Below are 20363 nucleotides of genomic sequence, written 5' to 3' on the forward strand. Positions count from 1 at the left end.
AGTGAGAATGATGGAAAGACGGACGGGAATACCAAAAACTACAGTTCACAAAGCTTTAAAAGACCATCGATTTCATCCCTACCACATTCAACGTGTTCAGGCTCTACAAGAAAGGGATTACCTGTCGAGGCTTAGATTTTGCCGTGAAATGTTGCGAATGCATGAATCAGACCCCAACTTTTTTAATAAAGTAATTTGGAGCGATGAATCATCATGCAAACGTGATGGTTATTTTAATTTACATAACCTTCACAGACAATCCTCACGAAATGAGAGAAGATCGTTCGCAGTACCGGTACAAAATAAATTTATGGTGCGGTATATTTAATTGTCAGATATCGGAACCTGTGGAACTGCCGCCAACGCTCAACCCTCACAGTTATTTAGAGTTCCTTCAGGAACGGCTTCCAATTATTTTAGAAGATGTACCCCTAAACCTTCGGCGAAGACTAGGGCTGCAAAATGACGGATACCCTGCTCACTACGGGCGTAAAGTAAGAGCTCATTTATACGAAACTTATCCCTTGTTATAGACTCTAGTCCGAATTCCGGTAAGTAACATAAAATAATGTCAGGAGCAGGTAATAATGTACCTTTGTACCATTTAGCATGTCATTCGTCGGTAACAAGAGCAACTTAAATTTAAATCTATTAAATACATTCTAGAGTGTCTCAGTCCTTTGTCCACAAAAGCTGCTATATATATTTTTTATATTTGTGGAGTATAGCCCTTATGAATAACCAAGACTTGTAAACGCATATTAGTATTATAAATAAACAAGAAGTGTAAACACCGTATTAGCATTAAGAGCAAAATGTAAAGGAAAATGAACGTTGTGTCTGAAATGAATACAACAGTTTATCTTCAACTAGCAAGCTGAAAACATCGCAGTGGCGACGAGGAGAAACAACAGCAAGCAAGACTAACGCTGGTTTCCCGTTATAGTCAAGCGCAGTTTTTTCTTGGGTTTTACCCTAAAAAAGCGTTGATTTGCAAAGTCCAAGCTACATATGTATCTAAGGCTATAGAAAGGCAAAATTATGACTGAAACCGGAGGCGCAGATAATTCGCATCTTAGTCTGCGGTACACTAATGATAGCATAATGGCAGCCTTGACAACGACAACCGGCATAAGGGAATTTCGGCCGGTAGTAGATAGTTGGCGCAATTGGAAGGAATTGCTGGATTCCTATTTTATTGAAACTGCCTGCGAAGACGATAAGATTAAATCGTCAGTGTTACTGAAGGCAGTGGGCCTAGAAGCATATGGTCTATTGCGAGATTTATGCGACCCAGTGTTACCAGCCTCGAAGGAATATAGTAGCTTATGCAGTCTATTGGAGCGTCATTATTCGCAGCCAACTATAGTCTTCCGCGAAAGGCAAACGTTTTTCGACGCTAAGAAAGCAGCGTGCGAAAATGTAGCTGCCTGGTTTGCGCGCGTTAAGAAGCTGGCAAAGGATTGCAGGTTTGGAGGTCAGCTAAACGCATTTGTTCTTAACAAATTTGTAACCGGTTTCGAGGGCAAAATTTTTGAAAAGTTGTGCGAGGAGGAAGAGACCTTAACCTTAGAGCAAGCTTTACGGAAAGCTATGGTGGCAGAAACCAAAATGCACGTGCATCGCAACGAGAGTGAAGTAAATTTCGTGTCGCGGCGAAACCAAAAGACCTTCAACAAGAGCAATGCGAACATGGCCGCAGCACCCGAAAACCGCAACAACAATCAAAAGACGGTGAAGAAGAAGCTATTGCGGTTGGAAGTCGCACACAAGCGAGAAGTACAAATTTAAGAACAGCACGTGTCATAAGTGCGGCAGCGTGGGGAATTTGGCGAGTATCTGCAGTAAAAGACATGTAAATTTAGTGAAAGTATCAAAACTTAATGAAGATAACACTTGCATTAGAGAGACAAACAGTTTTAAATTTGTTTCTGATCTGTCTATTTACAGCATTGCTAAAGGACAGGCGTCTTCTCTTTTCACACTCGCTGTAGAAGTCGACAACGTGCCTCTTAGTTTCGTGTTAGATACTGGTGCAGCCTGGTCGCTGATACCGAAAGTTATTTACGACAAGTACTTTCACCAAAACGAGTTGAAACCGTGTAGCGAAACCTCAGCGCGTACAATGGCAATCGATGTAGCGGGTGAGTTTTGCAAACCGCGCCCCGTTCCACTAACTTGGCGAGATAAAATTGAAAAGCAAATTACTGACTTAGTCAACAAGGGAGTCTTAGTGCAGGTCGATAACTCGGATTGGGGCACACCCTTGGTTCCAGTTGTCAAGCCAAACGGTGATTTGCGAATTTATGGCGATTGTAAACCGACCATATTTAATCGATGGATTAATGGATACCTCACATTGCCGCGCATTGACGAGTTGTTTGTGTCTATGCAAGGTCAATTGTTTTCGAAGTTAGATCTCTCCAACGCGTATAACCAGCTGGTGCTGGATGAAGCATCGCGTGGAGTACTCACGTTGGTATTTTAAAGATGACCAGATTGCCTTTTGGCGTGAAACCAGCCGCAGCACATATTGAGAGGTATTCCAAATGTCATGAACTATTTAGACGATATCGTTATTACCGGTTCCGACAGCGATTCCGGTAGCGATCACGTCAAAACTATAGAAACGGTTCTAACCAAGCTAGGAGCAGTTGGACTGCGTTTAAACGCAAGTAAGTGTAATTTTTTTCAAGACAAAATTACTTTTTTAGGATTTAATAAAGATCGCAATGGTCTCACCAAAAATAAAGATCGGGTCAAGTCTGTGGTAGATGCACCGGTGCCACAGAACGTATCCTAGGTAAGAGCTTTTGTTGGAATGGTGAATTATTTTTCGAAATTCATCCCTAAATTTGCACACAAAATGGCTCCGCTATACGAATTGCTAAGAAAGGATGTTCCCTTTAAGTGGACGAGGGTCTGTCAAAAGGCTTACGAGCTCTTAAAACAAGACATTACATCTGAATGTGTGCTTACGCATTTCAATCCCGAAAACTCCATAGTGATGGCGGCGGCTCGGATGCAGCGCTGGGCAGTCATCTTTTCAGGGTTTAATTACTCTATTAAATATATTAAGGGTGTTTCTAATTCCGCAGATTTTATTTCTCGGCTCCCACAGCAAAACACGGAAGAGGAAGATGGCGGTTTTGACTATGTTAACTTCATAGAAAGCAACAACTACCTAAGCTTAAATTTCAAAAATATCGCAAAAGTAACAAGGAACGACCTAATTTTGTCTAGAGTGAAAGAAGCTACCCATGAGGGTACGGTGGGGTTGTTAAAAGGTGAGGATTTTATTCCGATAAGAAGGATGAATTGTCAGTGGAATATGATTGTATTTTATGGGGCTATCTGGTAGTCATTCCGTCAAAACTTCGAGGGGAGCTACACCGGTCGCATTTTGGCATCATCAAGACCAAGGCTTGGGCTCGCTCATTCGCTTGGTGGCCTAAGTTGGACCACTGCATTGAACAACAAGTGTCAAATTGTGTGCCGTGTAGACATGCTCAATCAAGTCCCGAAAATAGTACACCAATACCTTGGGCTGTTCCAGAGACGCCTTGGTCCCGGCTTCATTTAGATTTTGAAGGGCCCGTGAACAACTATTATTTTTTAATAATGATCAATGCATATTCTAAATGGGCTGAGGTTTTTAAAACTAAAAATATAACTTCGACTTTTACGATACAAAAGCTTCGCGAGGTACTTAGTAGATTTGGGTTAGTTAGTACTATTGTTACTGACAATGGTCGTCAATTTACGTCATCGGAGTTCCAACAGTTTCTGTTGGTTAATAACATTAGACACCGGTTAACAGCGCCCGGGCACCCAGCTAAAAATGGGCAAGCCGAAAATTTCGTTAGGACATTTAAGAAGTAAATTTGTGCGAATTTGAGAAGTGGCAGCTTAGATGATTTAGACACGGTGTTAGATACGTTTTTGTTTGTCTACCGGTGCACTAAACACTGCTCTACAGGTGAATCGCAGGCTAAGTTGTTGTTGGGAAAAGAGCTCCGGAGCCACCTGAGCTTACTCAGACTACCGATAGTAAAGGGAATGATTTCCGAAAGCCAACAAGCACAGGTAGGAAACCAACGGGGTAAGAGAGAAGTTAATTTTAACAGTGGAGAAAATGTTTTCGTGAGAGATTATACAAATCCAAATAAATAAGGGTGGTAGCAAGCTACCGTGACGGGGCGCGTCGGACCCCGCTCTTGTTATTGTGCATTAACCCGAAATACAAAAATTATAAAAAGACACGTTGATCAAATAATCCGCGGTGTAGCAGCCACTAATGAGCGAATTATTGACGAAGATGGTAGCACTAGCGCCCAGCAAATTTATGTGTCAGATTCGCAATCTAAAGTAGTTAACCTGCCTAAAAAAGTCAATCAGCAATTACTTACTGAGCAAGGGAGCGTGGATGGAGAGACAAATGTTCCGACAGAAATGAAAAACGATAGAAATTTACGCAAGTTGCAACGTGTTAACTATAGGGAGTAAGATAATCGTTTATTATTAGCATTCTTATTAGCACCTACTTTAAAGATTCGTTATCACTACTACCTATATTATAATATTCTTTTTTTTTTAAATGTTTAATTTAGTCTCAATGTGGTAATATATTGTAAATATATTATCAAAATAATATTTTTGTGTATATTGCGAGGTTTACAAAAGCTTGTGTGAGGAGTTGTGGAGTATAGCCCTTGTGAATAACCAAGACTTGTAAACGCCGTATTAGTATTATAAATAAACATGAAGTGTAAACACCGTATTAGCATTACGAGCAAAATGTAAGGGAAAATGAACGTTGTGTCTGAAATGAATAAAACAGTTTATCTTCAACTAGAAAGCTGAAAACATCGCAATATTCGAAACAGTAAGAGTAGCACCTTTCTGAAATCTTTATTAAATGAGCAATTTTTTTATGTAATGTAAAGTTATAGCTCAGCAAATTTTTTTTCACTAGATATAGTCAAAGTTGGGGAAGAAAGTATCAGAAAGTTGAAAATCCCAAAATAGTCCTCATTTTATGATGGTTTCTTAACATATTTGAACTACATTGCATTTGAATATGGAGAAGCAACTATCTGGAAGTATTTTACATAAAAAATTTACCAAGTATAGCCTGGTTTGTAGATGCAGTTAAAGAAAATACATGAAAAGGCACCATGATTCAATAATACAAGGTTGTGTAATTTGTGACAGCTAAAATTTGACACTCCTTTATCTAGATTTGTATTTTGGAAGTAGGAGAAAGGGGAAGAATGTGATCGTCGTTTGCGAAAACGGTAGTAGAATGGTACTATAAAAAGTACGCAAAGTATACAATTAGAAGTAAAATGTGTATTATTAATTCTATGCGAATTTGCAATATATTTGGTGTTTTAATGGAAATACTAAACANAAAGCTGAAAACATCGCAATATTCGAAACAGTAAGAGTAGCACCTTTCTGAAATCTTTATTAAATGAGCAATTTTTTTATGTAATGTAAAGTTATAGCTCAGCAAATTTTTTTTCACTAGATATAGTCAAAGTTGGGGAAGAAAGTATCAGAAAGTTGAAAATCCCAAAATAGTCCTCATTTTATGATGGTTTCTTAACATATTTGAACTACATTGCATTTGAATATGGAGAAGCAACTATCTGGAAGTATTTTACATAAAAAATTTACCAAGTATAGCCTGGTTTGTAGATGCAGTTAAAGAAAATACATGAAAAGGCACCATGATTCAATAATACAAGGTTGTGTAATTTGTGACAGCTAAAATTTGACACTCCTTTATCTAGATTTGTATTTTGGAAGTAGGAGAAAGGGGAAGAATGTGATCGTCGTTTGCGAAAACGGTAGTAGAATGGTACTATAAAAAGTACGCAAAGTATACAATTAGAAGTAAAATGTGTATTATTAATTCTATGCGAATTTGCAATATATTTGGTGTTTTAATGGAAATACTAAACAATACATAAAAATATGCATTTTTGATTTAAGTTATTCGTCATTTCCTGGAACAAATCTAGAATACCGACCGCTCAGCTATGCAAAAACGAATAATGCAGATCAATAGAACTTTTTATGCTCATTTCAACCATGCCAAAATTATTTGGCGCAAGTAAAAAATTAAGACGTTCTAGAAGGTTAAAGTTCAGCTTTTAGATATTTTAAATATTAATACCTTATGAACTATATAACCGATTAAAAAACTAATGACGTCACCACAAAGATAATTAATTTGTTCTTCAGCTAATGTACATAATTTATAGCCTTTTGTATTTTTAAACCAAAACCACTAAAAAACGAAAAAATGCTATTTTTTCATGAAATAACCTTTTTGTAAAAAGACAGCATAATTAATGGTAAAGAAATTTATATTATTTAGAGAGTACAAGTTATTATCTTTAATTTGATATTACATATTTTATCATGACCTACTTTTGGGTTTCAACAATTTAGTGTTAATAAAATATACAAATAAACCTATTATATTTTCTTTATTTTTGACCTGCGCCAAATAAATTTGGTATCGCTGAAATCAGCGTAAAAAGTTCTATCAACCGGTATTTTTGGTTATTTTATAGCTAAACGGTCGCTATTCTACACTTGTTCTAGAAAATTACGCAAACGAAGGTGATGCCAACGAATATTTAGTGTGACGAATTTTTGGTTTTACTACTAATATCACTAGAAACTATAGAGTAAGCAACATTCTGCACAAGTAAAGGAGCCGATTTTATGTGTGGGAGCGAGAAGACTGTTTTATTACAAAACCTTTCTATTATTAGTTGCGTTCGACAAGTCAAAAATTTGTAATAGTTTTTCCAAATTTTTACTGGATGGCGTTCGATAACGACAAAAAATCATCCAAAACACAAAAATTGAGAGAGCAAGCGTTCATTTTGATGCAAGAGAAGCGTTCATTTTGTACTGGCAAAATTTTAGTCAGCAAAAATTATCCAACACGAAAACATATGATCACAAAACATATGGTTGCAATTTTTGTAAACAAACAAAATTGCATTTTTCGAGTTTTGGTATTTATATGCTTTTTGGCTGCCTGCTATGTGACTTTATGATAGCGCCAAGTAAAAACTAGACTTCTAGAAATGTCCCTGGCGAACATTGAACGTTCACTTTTCTTTTTTCTTCCATGGAGGCAACATGAATTTCAGTTTGTTTACAAATAAAACATAAACAAAGTCAGCTGGTGTGTCTTCTTCTTCCGGTTTTTGCAAGTGATGGCTAATTTCCTGTTCGTGTACTTTTTTGCTTTTTCTTCTCTTTGGGAGAGAATTTTCGCTTACTCTCTAAAATTTGATTGTTGGCTGGTGTTGGCTAATTTTGTTATCGAACGCAACTATTGAATCATGAAAAGGCACGATTTTTTTTTTTAATTAAAAAAATGTAAATATTTCAAAAACGGTGACACTTATACCTGAAATTTTTTTGTTAATCAGAGAGCTTACACCCCAACCCCCAATATATATTAACCACTACTAATATGCAGTTTTTATTATAGAAAGTTATGTGCGCCATGTATTCTTTGCCGTGTGCTGTAATTACTTAACCCTCAAACCGGCAACTTAAAATAGTGATCAGAAATGGTTGGGAATTTTTTTCTGGCATAACTTGGGCATGATAAACTCAATGTCGTCACCTATATATCATTTTGTGCTTCGTTTCTAAGTACCTACCAAAAATTGTATATTGGTTGAGGTAAAATAATTAAAATATCGAGAAAATTTACATAACCACTTCGAGTTTGTTTTGACAAAGCACTTCAAATGTGTGAAAAAACATCGTTATTCTGTAAAGAAACGATAGGCAACAATAGTGTATAAAATGCGCCAACAAAATAATTATAAAAAATCAACGCGAATTTTAAGACACTTCAAACATTCACATTATAATAATAAATTGTAATTGGCGTCTTTTGCCTTTATTTAAAGTTTCTTAATTTTTTATAAAAGGATATGTAGCTCAAATTGAGATTTCAAACTTTAAAAGTAGTCAAAAATGGTCAGAATGACGGATTATTTTGTCGACCACTGTTTGTTTTCATATAAGTATATATGTATGTACATACATACGCAAATAAAATGCGCCAACAAAATAATTATAAAAAATCAACGCGAATTTTAAGACACTTCAAATATCCACATTATTATTATAAATTGTAATGGGCTTCTTTTGCGTTTTTTAAAGTTTATTAATATTTTATAAAAGAAAAATAGTCAAAACTGGACAGAATGCCGCATTATTTTGTTGACCACTGTTTGTTTTCATATAAGAATGTATGTATGTACAAACATAGGACGTGACTCCATCGACTTTTAAATACATATTTAATATATATGGGGTATTCCATGAGTATGTGAAACATTGTCTCCAATTATATAGTAACTTATTGAACATGGAATGCTTGATGAATCAATGCTAAATATCTCAAATTAACGTACTTTCTAAGAAAAAATTTAGTTATATTATTTTATTACACTGTAAATGCACTCAAAACTTCAATATTAGAAAAATAATTGAATACGACAATATATTTTAATATAGAAGTCTCTGCAAAATCAAGTATTTACAAAGTTATTATTTTTTTGAAGTGGGGAATACATGTCTCTATCTTTCTTCGTCCCAAAGAAGCAACATGGCATTGAAGAAAAATAAGCATTTAAATTATATAAAGGGGTGAAAACACTACGGTTTTGAATGTCCCACCCGTGACAAAAAGGTTTTAAACTTCGTATTGCTTAGTTACTACTTCGGGGATTTTTCTATAATTTCATAACTAGAGTGTGTTTATACTATGCAGCGCTATTTCATCTCTTTTATTATATTATAAGTGCCTACTTTAGAGATTTTGAAACCTTTTATCGTGTCCCGCCCGTGACAATCACTTATACATTTTTTTCTAATGGTGAATAACAATAAAAAAAAAAGTTTAACGTTTCAAATCTATGTTTAATGCCACAAAAATTTGAAGTTCAGGTTGACTAAACACCATAATACTGTTGATGGGCTAAGCGATGTAGTAAAAAATTTCGCGTGGTCAGCTCGAAAGGTCAAGGTAAACATTACTATCATAGAGACGCCAGAGAATTCTATGAAGGGGGTTGCTTAACAACAATCCAAAAGTCAATACTAACAATTACCCCAAAACTTCCAACCAAAAATATCTAGAAGTTCGCCTAACTTATAAATTCAATCCAATAAATAGCCTTTAAGTGACAAAGATATATGTATCTGCGTACACGTATTCTAATGCAGATAACTTTTCGGATTAGACATCAATACACAAGATCATTTCTGACGTTCTATGGTTTCACCAAAGAATAGATAAATTTGAGCCTGATTTGTCCATGAAATCAGTTTTCCAAAAATAACTCAACTCCAGCCACTCTTAGGGCCCGTTACTCAATGTTTGGTTAACACTAACAGCAGGTTAGACATCGCTATCGACGTGATAACGTAGTCGTTATCAGGGTTGTTGCGAATATTCGCAATCGCATTCGCAACCGCGGAGCTTCCGCATTAATTTTAACATTCGCATTCGCAATAATCAATGCGGATCTTTTGCGAATGCGAATATTGAAGGAACCGAAAATAACAGTTTTTTTTTACCAGTTAAACTTGGCCAGATATTTTTTATTCCCAATTAAAAGTCTTTTCCGGATAATAAACAAACCGCTTATCCAAATTAAACAAGTTTGGTACCAAATGAAGGAAATGTCTAAACGAGCAAAGCAACCCATTGAAAAATATTTCAATAAAAAATGTTAATTAATTACCATAGAGCAAACCTTGGGTCTGGTATATGAATTTCTTTAGTATTAAATGATACAAAAAAATACAAATAGCGGTGGTAACCTTCTTTCGTTCTTTCTGATCAAAAGCTATTTCAGTAACAAAAGAAAGGATTAAAATTGAATTACAAAAACTAAAATCGAAAAACGCGGTTGACGTTACAGGTTCTCCAAATTCTGAAACAACCAAAAGAATGAGAATGAAGAATTCTTTGGAAAACAACGGTGTTTAAACAACGATCTTGCCATGATACAAGATTGTGAAGATTAAAGTCAGGAGGACACATCCGACAATTGCAACCCGATGCATCCATGTTTAACCTGTAGTTAGTGTTAGCCAGACATACATAGATAGTTTAAATAAACTTGAAAATCATGAGGGCACATTCAAAATTTCATTGCAATCAAATGCACCGTGCAGAAGTGCATTTGGAAAAAGCATATAAAATTTCATGCGTTTGCAAATAATCCATTCTCCCAGCTTTTTAACACATCAAACTGGCGACTTCTAGCTTTCGTTTGGTATAAATATTGCCCCCTAAAATTGATCCTGAGGGCAGCAGAATATCGTGCGTCTTAAAATGACCCTACTGTGATAAAAGTGGGTCAATTGATCTTGTATTTGGCCTCTAACAACTATCATACCTAAGCCTTTTGATATTGATCTCACTAGAACCTCCATTCCATGAAGAAAATCTTACGTGTCCCACCCGTGACAAAAGTTGTCCTACCCGTGACAGGAGAATTTTGAATTTTTTAATAATAAACAACTAATTCTTGTTATGGTTTGTGCTTTGTTAGGATTGCTGGTTCTTTTATGTATAGTAAAACATCTAATTCAGATAGAAATGTTAAGTAAATTCACAGACTTTCTGTGAAATAATTGTTCTCCAAAAAGCAGGGTCTTTTCTTTGTCCTGCCCGTGACAGAAGAAACAGCCCGGATTTTTCCGATATAAAATCAAGTTGTAATATTTTTCGTATTTGGTAATAACTCGTATATTAGTGAACTAGGTGTACCTTTATCGAAATGTAGAATTGCTTAGTACTTTATACTTAAATTTAAAAAAGAAAACCTATTTTTGCTGTACAAATGTCCCACCCGTGACGATGGAATACCCCATATGTATTTCATCTGGAGCACTCTTCACTTTTTAAAACTATATTTTGAAACGCACTAAACACATTAAACAATTCTTTCGCCACTTTAAATTAATTCATCGGCCTAAGAAAAATAACTAACCCGCCTAATATGCGCTTATTATATGATTATTAACTTACCCAAGTTGAGCGTTGGAAGGGCACCCTTCATAAGGCATTTTCCACCCACTACTTTGGGTTCCAAATGCTGGATGCATACGAAGGAGTTGTGGGGTGCCAGCTTCTTCATGGGGTCGATCCCCATATTTTCCATCCATTTACGGGCTTCTCCGGGATCCTGTGGAAAAGAAAAAAAAAACGGAAATCATTATTAATATTTTTGCAAGAGTGGGCGCGGCATTTTCGCGGTCGCGGTGTAATTTTGAGGTCGAAATCAAAAAAAGTTTGAAAAATACTCAGATGGCAAGAAAGTTTTCGTCAAACTAAATGGCCGTTGGTATTTTTCCTTTGAAATTGAAGTCAGCTGAAAACAAACTGGCTTTTTTGCGACATCATAATGTAAAAGTAGTAAGTTGAATGCAACGTAAAGTACTCGAGTAAAGTAGGGTTGCCAGATTTTGTTATGCGCGAAATCAGTGCGTTAGACTTTTTCAGGCTAAAAAAATCAGTACTTTTCAGTACATTTTTATTCAAAGCAAAATTATGAATGTAACAGCCCGTTTCACTAACAATTTAAATAGAAAATGATTTTTTACTTTCTGTCAATTTCCATATAAAATTGAAAGAACTAAAATCATTTTTCACTTAAATTGCTTTCGTTGAATTGACATTTTTGAATAACAAAATTGAGATCATTTNCAGCCCGTTTTACTAACAATTTAAATAGAAAATGATTTTTTACTTTCTGTCAATTTCCATANCGTTTCACTAACAATTTAAATAGAAAATGATTTTTTACTTTCTGTCAATTTCCATATAAAATTGAAAGAACTAAAATCATTTTTCACTTAAATTGCTTTCGTTGAATTGACATTTTTGAATAACAAAATTGAGATCATTTCCCTCTTCAGTGTTTAAATAGTCAAAGAAATACATTTCATTTAAAAATTACTTTTAATTTGAAGTTCCAGGAAGCAAATTTAATACTTTCTGCTTCGTTTGAGTGTGGCATTAAAAAAAAAAAACATATTATTTCAAACTGTGGAAAAGTACCACTATTTAAGTACTACATCCATATTACCTCATGGCTTAAATTAATTTCTTCAAATACACAAAAACTTTGAACACCACACTTTCTAAAAAAACAGCTGATTTCAGAAACTGTCACTGGCACTGCCAACGCGCTATTGTATTTTGGGCTTATGTATTGTATGCAAAACACTTATACAATATCAATAAATTGTGAAAGAAGAATTGCAAGTTATAGGCAAAAGCCGTTCGAATATTCAAATTTGTTGTTATTAAACTGAAAGTTACTTTCGAGATAACTAACAACACTCGATGTCGAGGACATGGACCTCGACGAGGCTTAAGTTCAAATTTGTTTTTCTTTTTGAAATATTGTAATGGAAGAAGCGCGGGAGGTCTGGTACCCCCCTATTATTGTAACTCTTATACTACTAAACTCAAAAGAACTATTGTGAATCTTCTTTGAATAGGTTGCCTAGTAGGTATGTAATAGGGCGCCTCTCAGTTCTATTTTTGACTTGCTACTAGCCAGACTGCTGCTTCGGAAGATATTCCCCTTTTTGAAATATATCGAAGTTATAAATCTGAAGAACGTGATTAAAGTAAACGTGTATGAATTTGAAAGAAGTTGTTGCGTTCTTATTTTTTTGTATTCCAATTCACTCGAGTAAGCACGGAATGTTCGTTGTTCTCTCTGAGTCCCTTTCTCGATAAACATGGCGTGAATGGTCGCCTATCTTACACTGGTCTGACGTATAACGAGCGTCATCCAAACATAGTTCCAGATAGGATTGCCAGATTTTGTATGCAGGAAATCAGTACGTTAGTCTTTTTCATGCTAAAAAAATTAGTACTTTTCAGTACATTTTTATTCAAAGCAAAATTTTTTCCCCTTTGACGTTATGTCAGAGTAGACGCGCTTTTGTTTTGCTGACAATAAATTGCTATTCTTTTGCTTAATAAACATTAAATTAAAACGAGTGTGTGTCGGATGATTAATTAATGCAATCTGCGTGTTTTTTAATAATAGTTGATTCTTACACGTTAGCTGGCTGTCTGTAAAGTTAAATAAAATCTAACATTCTTTTGCTACAATTTTGGTATTTGCATTTGTTATTGGACTTCTGTGTAATGGATGCCTCAAAAAGAATTACGAGACAACAACAACCAGGACCTTTGGCGCGAAAAGAAAATATATCGTCGCAAAATAATATGCTGTCGTCAAATACAACACCATCTCGAGGCGCTGATATGAAGTTATCTGGTGAGAGCGTATCAGCCGAACAGCTGATGCAAACGTGGGAGCAAAAATTAAAAAAACACGAAGACAACATTATCAAGCACATAAATGAAATGTGGGAACAAAAACTCAAAGCGCACGAAGCGAACATCATAAAACATGTAAACGAATCTATGCAAACTATAGAGAATAGAGTTATGCAGAGAATGAGCGAGCTTACTGGTGAGTTAGCGAATACGAAAGAAAGACTAGGCAAAATTGAACAAAGAATGACAGGTGTTTAATATGTGCACACAGAGCTTGCATTGCTCAAAAGAAATGTTGATGCACTGCGTGAGCAAGTTGAAGATCTGGGGGAAAAGGCAGTGTCGACAGATATTGTAATGCATGGCATACCGTATTCCAGTGACGAAAACTTGAAGGAGATTTTCACTAAGCTGTGTGGAGTGATTAACCTCGAAACACCCGGCATCAGCCAAGCCTTCCGTATGCGCTCAAACAAAAACAATAATAAGAACAGGAACAGTAATAAAGCTAATCAAGCGCCTGTATTGATCCAACTTAACACAGCGCATGACAGAATTCAACTGCTCAAAGCTATAGCCACTTTTGCGAAACTGCATAAACGAGCTTTAACTCTCTCCGATGCTGATGTAGTTGGCTATGGCAAAATATTTGTGCATGAAAGCTTAACGCGGCGAAACAGAGAAATAATGCACCACTCAACACAGCTGAAACGTCAAGGTTCGTTGGCATCTGCTTTTAGCATTAGAGGCAAAGTATATGTTAGAGTGCAACAAAACACTGAGGCGAAGATCGTGAAAAGCAAAGAAGAAGTGAATGCTCTTGTCAGCGAAGTAAAATGATGATGACCGAATACTACCAACGATCAAGCATCCAATATATATATATATTTATTTTTTACTTTGTATTTCTCTCTTCATCTTTTCCTATTATATTTATAAATATGTATGATTACTTTTTAATTCTTGCCAATTCCACTAGACAAAGCCCATCACGAAGCGCAAACTGCATTAATCCCAATGACTAGTCCAAATGAGTGTTTGAGTACTGACAACGAATGTCTTGACATTGTTTTAAAACTCGTAAGTAACAGTCACACAGGTCTGCAGCTCTGCCATATAAATGCGCGTAGTTTTAATTTACCGAAGCTTGATTATATGAATCATATTTTGAAAAATACTAATATTGATATATTTTGTGTGACTGAGACTTGGTTTAGAAATGATGTTGAGGATGAATTTTATAAATTACATGGTTACACCTTGATACGTAATGATAGGAAGACTGGAGCGAGAGGTGGAGGTGTTGCCATTTATTGTAAAAAAATCTTGAGGCATAATATTATTTTCAAATCTAGCGAAAATGATTCTGTTGAGTATTTAATTATAGAAGTTAGCGATGGATTCACGAAATGCCTCGTTGTATGTGTTTACAACCCTAACAAAATGTATGAGCTGGACAATTTGTTCCTGAAACTGTCGGAGCTAATATGCAAATATGAACATATCTTGGTTTGCGGTGATTTTAACATAGATCTATTGAGCAACGATTTGAGATCAATTACATTGATTGATAATTTGTATTCCGCTGGCTTAGAAGTCGTAAATAAGTTTCCTACACGGTTTTCACCTAACTGCAAACCTAGCATGCTAGATCTAATGTGCATCTCAGACCATTCCAGTGTACTTCATTATGATCAGTTTTCTCTTGCTGGAATATCTGATCATGATATGTTGTTTATATCATATAATATTAATTTTAATTGTAATACCGAAACTCAGTTTTATTACAGGGATTTTAGGTCAGTAAATTTCTCTGAACTAACATACGAGGCTAATTTGCTATATTGGAACCGCGTTTGGATGTTTCCGGATATTAACCAAAAACTCTTATATCTAACGTCTCTTATAGATTATCTATATAATAAATACATACCTGTAAAAGCGGTCAAAATTAAATCTAATAAACAGGCATGGTTCACAAAAGAAGTCTTGCTTACTATTAAAACACGTAGTAGGTTGTATAAAATTTGGAAGCAACATCCCACAAATGAAAACTGGAATTTGTATCGTTTAGCCAGAAATCATGCCACGCTGACAATTAGAAATTCCAAAAGAATGTTTTTTCAATCAAAGCTTGACACTAATTTACCTACCAAAAACTTATGGAAAAACCTTAATTCAGTGGGTGTAGGAAGTAAAATCGAGTCGAAATGTGATTTAGACCCTGACACCATGAACGACTTCTTTCTGCAGTCGAGTAATTTTAGAAGTAATGGTAATTTTCAAGTAAATAGAGATATTTTGTATACTTCATTAAACATGTTTAACTTTATCGCAGTAACAGAGGATGATGTTATAAGAACTTTGCATTCCATAAAGTCCAATGCCGTTGGCGAGGATGGCATAAATCTTAGGTTTCTGAAACTCATTGCACCTCACATTGCTCCTACGTTGACACATGTAATTAATTTTTCAATAACGGCCTCAGTTTTTCCCGATGCTTGGAAAATAGCAAAAGTTATTCCTATTGCTAAAAAGCCATCGGCTGCTTCACCAATGGATTTTCGGCCCATAAGTATACTTCCTGCTCTTTCTAAAATCTGGGAAAAGTTAGTTGTGGTTCAGATCACTGAACACCTTAACAAAAACAACCTTCTAACGGAATGCCAGTCGGGCTATAAGGCCAGCCATAGTTGCGCAACAGCATTACTCAAGGTAATTGAAGATATTCGCCCTGCTTATGACAGAGGTGATCTGACTGTGCTGACACTTTTAGATTTTTCTAAAGCCTTCGACACAGTAGATCATTCCATTCTTCTGTTCAAATTACAACATTATTTTGGATTTTCTGGTAGTGCTTTGAGATTACTTGAAAGCTATCTGAGGAATCGTTGGCAGAAGGTAGATGTTAAAAGTGGTTGCTCTGAGACGAAGTCTCTTTCCTCCGGGGTACCTCAAGGATCTATACTTGGACCAATTTTGTTCAGTATGTTTATTAATGATATTACTCATTGCTGTAAGAGTGTTTCAATACATCTTTATGCTGACGATGCACAAATATATTTATCTCGTCCAATTGGATTATCAGATGATTTGGTGTATAGAATAAACGAGGATCTTGAGCGCATCTCTTCATGGGCGAGAGACAATTATTTAAATCTAAATGCGTCCAAAACAAAAGCTATTTGTATTTCCCATTCTTTGCAACTTGTAAATAATTTGCCATTGGTCACATTGCAGGGTACGAGCATCAACTATGAGTCGGTTGTTAGTAGCCTAGGGTTCAAATTAAACTCTCATCTTGGTTGTAGAAATCATGTTAATTACATCTTATCAAAAATTTACTTTGTGTTAAGAAAATTATGGTACACTGCTGACTTCGTTCCCACTAATGTAAAATTAATGCTGGTCAAAACACTCATAGTTCCTTACATTTCTTTTGGAGGGCTTGTGTTTGGTAATATTGACTACGAGTCAAAGAGAAAACTGCAACTTGCTTTGAACAATTGTGCTAGATATATCTTCGCTAAAAGAAAATACGATCATATATCAGAGTTTTCTATTAAAATACTGGACTGCAATCTTACTAATTTCCTAAACTATCACAACCTAATTTTCTTAAATAAATTAATTAATGAAAAGCAGCCAGAATACCTTTTCCGAAATCTATGTTTTGCGCAGTCTAACAGAACATGTAACCTTATCGTTCCACGCTATAAATATCTCTCATCATCAAGAACGTTTTTCGTCAGTACTATCAAACTATGGAACTCACTACCAAATTTTATAAAAAATGAACGCAATGCATTGCGCTTCAAATTGGCTCTGTCGGAATTTTTTGAAATACGAAAAACAGTTATCTAACTATTTTATTTTAATCTATACTATCTATTTCTGTAAACACTTATATTTTCTTAATATTAAGATATTGTCACATGAGTTATGATATATATCCATTAGTTGATGTACTGTAAGAGACAAAAGTCTCACTTGTACTAAATGATTAAATAAATTCTTGTATTCTTCTTGTAATGTAAGTAACACACAATACTTTAAAACGCCAGAGTCTATGTTTTTAACAATATTTTGGTATATAAAAAAAACAGTTTATAAAAAATAAAAGTGTCATTCATTTTAACAAGAGTGTACACATGGGGGTAGTCAGGTAGGGACAGGGGGGTGCTCGAGCCCCCCTAACTTTAAAATTTTCCTTATATATATATAAAATAGTACCCTAAATTTCATTCTGGCTACGCCGATGAGTGTACACATCATTGTACACAGAAGCCAATAAATTATTTTATATTTATGACATAGTTGTATAGCAATAATGAGATCATTTCCATCTTCAGTCTTTAAATGGTCAAAGAATTCTATACATTTCATTTTAAAATTACTTTTAATTTCAAGTTCACTTTAAAAAATTCTAAGTAGAAGCTCTTTGCGCCAGGGCAAACTTTATACTCTCAGATGCTTCGTTTGAGTGTGGTATTAAAAAAAAAAAAAAATCTCAAACTGTGGAAAAGTTCCACTATTTAAGGACTTCGTTTATATTTCCAAAGCAAAAACTTTGAAAGACTAAGAATTCGCTGAAAAGAGTATCTAACTCTATGTCTTATATGCAAAACTCTTTTACAAGGTCAGTAAATTGCGAAGTTATAGGCAAAAGCCATTATCCAAATTTGTTGTTATTAGACTGAAAGTTATTTTCGAGATAACTAACAACACTCGATAAAAACATGTCAGCCTTATTTTTAAATAATTTAAGCTCCATCATATTAGCGCAACTGGAATGTAACGACCCGGCGAAATGCCCATAAAACGATTGATCTTTTTGTTGTATTAATTTCTTGGACATATCAGACATTATCTGAAACATATTAACTATAATTAAAGTATTTTTTCTTACTTTTTACAGTACAGTTTAAGGAAGTTCCGATGTTATAACCTTAAGAAAATCTTAAAGTATTTTGTTTGAATTGAAAATTTAGTACAAATCAGTACAAATTTTGAAAAATCAGGACATTAGCGTACTGACTGAAGAAATGAATAAAATCAGTACAAGAGTTGAAAAATCAGTACTATACTGATCAAATCAGTACGTCTGGAAACCGTTGTTCCAGATAAATCAAGATACTGTACTCTTTTCCTAGATTATCTTCACTTCACTCTACTAGATGCTGAAAAACAGCTGATGACACGCATGTTTCAGCAGGAATATTATATCCCACGACTCAAGCAAAAGGTGCAGACTTGCATTTTTCACTGTAAGGTGTGCACGGTACTCAAGCAGAAGATGTACTCCCAAATGATGGCTGCCTTACCACCACAACGGTCGACATACTCGCTCCCATTTCACGCTACTGGTGTCGACTTTGCCGGCCCATTTATGGTTAAAACGTCAACCCTACGACGAGCGTAATACTCCAAAGCATGTGTATGTGTGTTTCTCCACCACAGCCATTCATCTGGAGCCTTGTTCCGACTTGACCACTGAAGCATTCAAAGCGGCATTTTCCCGATTCGCCGGTCGTCGAGGGATCCCCAAGAAAATCATGTCAGACAATGGCAAGACGTTCATAGAAGCATATAGATCTATTCTGTCTTTGTCCAAGAAGTATCACAGGAAGTAGCTGAAGAGTATATTTACCATGGCCTTTCATGGCAGTTTATTCCCCCCTACGCTCTTTACATGGGAGGATTGTGGGAAGCTGCGGTTAAGAGCTTCAAGACCCATCTACTAAAGGTCGCTGGAAATCATAAATTCACTTTTGAGGAGTTCACCACTCTCCTTGTGCGCATTGAAGCGGTGCTTAACTCCAGGCCGTTATCGTCCATGTCACAGAAACCAAGCGACTTACTTGCACGGACTCCAGGCCATTTTCTTCGCGGCGCCCCACTCCTATTAATCCCTGAACCTAACCACGAGAATCTATCTCTTATTACAAAATGGCGAAAACTCAAAGTACTCCATTACCAATTCAGTACACGATGAAAAAACGAGTATCTTAAGTAGCTGCACAATAGGCATAAATGGAAGGGGCAAGAGTCGAACATTAGAGAAAGACATCTAGTCGTCACTAAAGACGACCTCCTACCCCCCAATCAGTGGCGCCTCGGACGCGCCACAAAATTACACCCCGCTCCTGATCAGAATATTCGCGTCGTGGACATCCGCACCCAAGCTGGAATTGTCACGCGAAACATAACGAAGCTCTGTTTATTACCACCTGCTTAGCCCAATCGCCCTATCTGTAAGTAGCTCACAAACTCATAACCACTATATTTTATAACATACTCATCCCCTCGTTGCATTTGTTCGCCTTAATTTTCTTCACAACTAACAACGTACTTCGATGTATCTTTACAGATCCAGAGATGAATTATCCAAGTGTCGGTTCTGTTGTCGCACCGTCGCAGATCTGCAGAGCCTTCCTCGCTATGATTCTAGGCGAACTATTGGAGTCAGCGCGGATGCACCACTACTGCGTGAACTGCCTGGACACCTCCCATTCCACTGGGTTGTGCATTCCACCCATTCCACTGGGTCTCGACGCAGTTGCCGTCGGTGTGGTCGAGCATATCACACACTGCCCACCGCACCTCCTCGCCTCCATCGAGCCGAAAACTAAAATCAAAAAGAGGCAACCGAAGGGTCGCTTGTAGCCTCCAAGCCCGAATTGAGCGCGCGAGAAAGATGAAACTATTGAATTCCAAGGTCGGCCGCTGTGGTGTAGTCGTAAACAGTGCGCGCTTTCACTCATCACCACCTGGGTCAAGTAAAAAAAAAAAATATTGAAAAAAGGTTTTTTCTTAACAGCGGTCGTCCCTCGGCAGGCAATGGCAAACCTCCGATTGTATTTCTGCCATGAAAAACAGCTTCTCATAAAAATACAATCGCCGTTCGGAGTCGGCGTAAAACTGTAGGCCCCTTCACTTTGTGTCACAACATCAAGGCGCACGCCACAAATCGGAGGAGAAGCTCGGCCAAACA

Source organism: Rhagoletis zephyria, unplaced genomic scaffold, assembly GCF_001687245.7.
Source record: "Rhagoletis zephyria isolate East Lansing unplaced genomic scaffold, Rhagoletis_zephyria_1.1 Rzeph_scaffold_01813, whole genome shotgun sequence".
NCBI classification, from domain to species: Eukaryota; Metazoa; Arthropoda; class Insecta; order Diptera; family Tephritidae; genus Rhagoletis; species Rhagoletis zephyria.